Source organism: Crocodylus porosus, unplaced genomic scaffold (assembly GCF_001723895.1).
Source record: "Crocodylus porosus isolate Cpor-Errol unplaced genomic scaffold, CroPor_comp1, whole genome shotgun sequence".
Classification (NCBI taxonomy): Eukaryota; Metazoa; Chordata; order Crocodylia; family Crocodylidae; genus Crocodylus; species Crocodylus porosus.
The window spans coordinates 125,008,812-125,012,090 of record NW_017728943.1 but is presented as its reverse complement, the minus strand read 5'-3'; the positions used below and the strand labels follow the sequence as shown (position 1 = coordinate 125,012,090).

Genomic DNA, 3,279 nt, shown 5'->3' with positions numbered 1-3,279 from the left:
GCCCGCAGCTTCCGCACCGGTGAGCGCGGGGCTGGCTCGGTCGCCTCCCTCCTCTGCGGGACCCCCTGCAGCTGCTGGGGCAGAGCTCAGCCCTGGAAGAGGAGGGAGGGCCAAGCAACCTGGCTTGGGAAGGGAAGAGGGAGGTCGCATGGAAGGGTGGCGGGGCTTTCTGGACTGGGGCGCTCTCCAGCCAGGAGCTGGACACTTGAGGGTCCCCTTCTACTCGGCCTCAAGGCCCCGGCGGGAGCCGTCTCCCTCCAGACGTGGGGAATGACTGCCCTGACGCAAAGGAAAAGTCGTGGGCCGGCTTCAAGACGTCTCGAACCTGCACGGGATCATTTTCCAACCAGTTTGGCTTCTTTATGGAAGAAAGGGCTGGTGATGGCTGGTACGGGGAGTCTCAACCAGGGGCAAGGGCGCCCCGGGATGCCTTGACATCGGTTGTCCCCTGCCTCGGGATGCCTTGACATCCTTGTGAGGGTGCCTCACAGTTGTAGCACACGTAACAGGTGTGCTAACATGATTTGCAAGGTCAGCTTGGGGATTTCAAGTAGGAATTCGTAATGTTCAATCTGTTGTGGTCTTTCTGTTCTTTGCAGCAGAAGAATTTGCTCTGTTATTTTTCCTGTGGTAAAAAGCTGAGTGAAAACTAGGCACTGGCATTGTCTGAGGGGTGCCTTGGATTTATCAAGTGGGGCCTGGACCCTAAAAATATTGAGAACCACTGGTCCAGTACAACATCCAGGAGGCACAGGTAAAGCATTGTAGCACTTTCAGAGGCCAAAGAGAGAACGGCTTTATCAGATGGGAACTAGCTTGTATTTTGAGTCTGGCTATGCTTATGAATACTATTTTGTATCTCTTGTTTGTCTGTTTTCTTCCTCTTTTTTTTCTGAGAAGAAGAGATGAGAGAGCGGCTTTTCAAGGGAAATACTAGATTGAGAAAGTAAACTTATAATGGTTGGTTCAAAACTGTTAAATTCATTTTTGTTTTTTTTTTTAGTATTGTCAGTTGTAAAGTCAATCTTTTGATGCTACCCTAATTTTGTTTTTATGGTAACTTTCTACCAAAAAAGTCTAGCTTTCTTATATAACATCCCACTAAATGATTACAATTAATGTGTCTTCCAAAATGTATCTCTACGTATATAGCACTGTAATTTGCCTGAGGTGGCCAAGTGTCACTGTGTGATATCAGACAGGAAGTGACTGGAGGCTAGCATTGGCCTAAAAATGCTCACCAGACCAGTTCCATGTCTCTAGACTTTTTTTTCTTTTACATCTGTGTGCAGAGAACAAAAATATAGGAACTAAATGTAGGCATAGATTAAAGAAGGAAATACTGTTTCTCCCAGATAACACAAAATATGAGGGGAACTTGCCTTTTTCTGTGTTTCCCTGATGATAGTATTGCACTGTTTTAAATAGCACTCTGTTTTTTTTTCAAAGTGCTATTCGGTTTTACTGCTTCCATTATTCCTATTATGCAGATGGAAAAATTTGAGGCAGACTTCCTTTAGCTCCCTTTAGTTATCCGTTTCTTATGATGCCCTGTATCTAAGGAGTGATAGGATTAATGTCACTAGTTATTAAGTGACTGTGCTTTCCAGGGGCATATACTTTGTATAATGCTATGGATAGGTGAGAAAACGTGAATCATTTCAAGATGGAGTTTGAATGTTAGGGAAAAAATAATCTGATAGGACTGGAGTGTTCTTGAATCAATAACCAGTCCTTGTAACTGGTAGAATCCAAGATTTGCAATCCCCGCTTCAGGCTGATAGGTTTTGGCTCTGTGCTGGAGGGGTCTGGCAATTTTGTGCTTCTGGGTTTCTGCTAGTTGCCTGTAAGGATCAGAATAGAATCATCCATGTCCCACGTCCCCCTCCAAATTTATTTATTTATTTATTTATTTATTTATTTATTTGTGGGGAAGAGGGGATTGAAGATTGGGAGGGCTTCTCAATATTGGCCATAGAGCAGGTGTGGACTGGGATGCACTGGTGGTTCTGGTGATACTTAGAAACTTCGTGGGTATCTCTCAGGAGGGTCTTGCCCTGCTATTCATGGTCAAAGTGATGCTCGGATTTGGGATGAAGAAGGAATTCTCTGCTTCCAGATCAGAATAGCAATGATTTGGGGAGTGTGGTGGAAGAAAGGTTCCCTATCCTGGGTGTGACCCTCTTCCTATGAGTGTATACTAACCCAGTGATCCCTCTGCAAAATCCTCCCATCTTTAGGAGTTAGTGTCCTTTCCTCCATTCACCAATATTTGATCTTATAATTTTCTAAAGGTAATTTCTCAGCTTGAAATTGATATCAGTACAATTGCATACAAAATCACGTGCCATATCACTCACACTTGGAGATTATCATTATCAGTCATATGGTTAGGCTTCCTGCTGTTAGCTTTTTTGACTGTAATTAGTGTACTGTTGCCATGGGGGAGGTCAGTTACTACTGTTACTGGTACTTCTATACTTCTGTGTATTGTGTATATTTCAGATTTTTTGCAGGAGGGTAGGGCAGTAGCATGAAAAAGTCAGAGAGAAGACCTTGGTGAGGCAAAGGTGTAACACATTTAACAATAGATAAAGTCTGATCTAGAAAGAGAAATACTGGTTGCTATACCAAAGTAATTTCTTTATGCTTTATGGTGCAAAAATTTCATAGATTTCATAGACATTAGGGCTGGAAGGGACCTCGAAAGATCATCGAGTCCAGCCCCCTGCCCAAGGGGCAGGAAGTCAGCTGGGGTCATAGGATCCCAACAAGATAAGCATCCAAATTTCTCCTGAAGGTGTTCAGTGTGGGTGCTTGAACCACCTCTGATGGCAGGCTGTTCCAGACCTTGGGGGCTCAGACAGTAAAGGAATTCTTCCTTATGTCCAGCCTGAAACAGTCTCGCAGCAGTTTATAACCGTTCAATCTCGTCATCCCTTGGGGCGCTCAGGTGAACAAACGTCTTCTCAAATACTGGTGGTCACCCCTGATAAACTTATAGGTGGCCATCAGATAACCCCAGAGCCTGCGCTTTTCCAAGCTAAAGAGCCCCATCGCTCTCAGCCTGTCGTTGTAAGGTCTGTTTTCCTGACCTCTGATCATACACGTGGCTCTTCTCTGCACTCTCTCAAGATTCTCCACATCCTTTTTGAATTGTGGGGCCTAAAACTGGACGCAGTACTTCAGCTGCGGTCTCACCAAGGCGGAGTACAAGGAAAGAATGACATCCTGGGATTTGCTTGAGAAGCATCTATGGATACAAGCCAGCATTTTGCT

At 44.7% G+C, this 3,279-nt stretch overlaps 1 protein-coding gene across 1 annotated transcript in view; it reads left to right on the top strand.

The window, feature by feature from the left end:
- The window catches only part of STX11 (syntaxin 11), a 20,471-nt gene continuing 17,192 nt past the window's right edge, over positions 1–3,279 (top strand). Inside the window, exons 1-2 of the mRNA XM_019550134.1 lie at positions 1–19; positions 600–754. The gene's annotated coding sequence lies outside the window, so the exon portion shown is untranslated. The remainder of the gene's footprint in view (positions 20–599; positions 755–3,279) is intronic.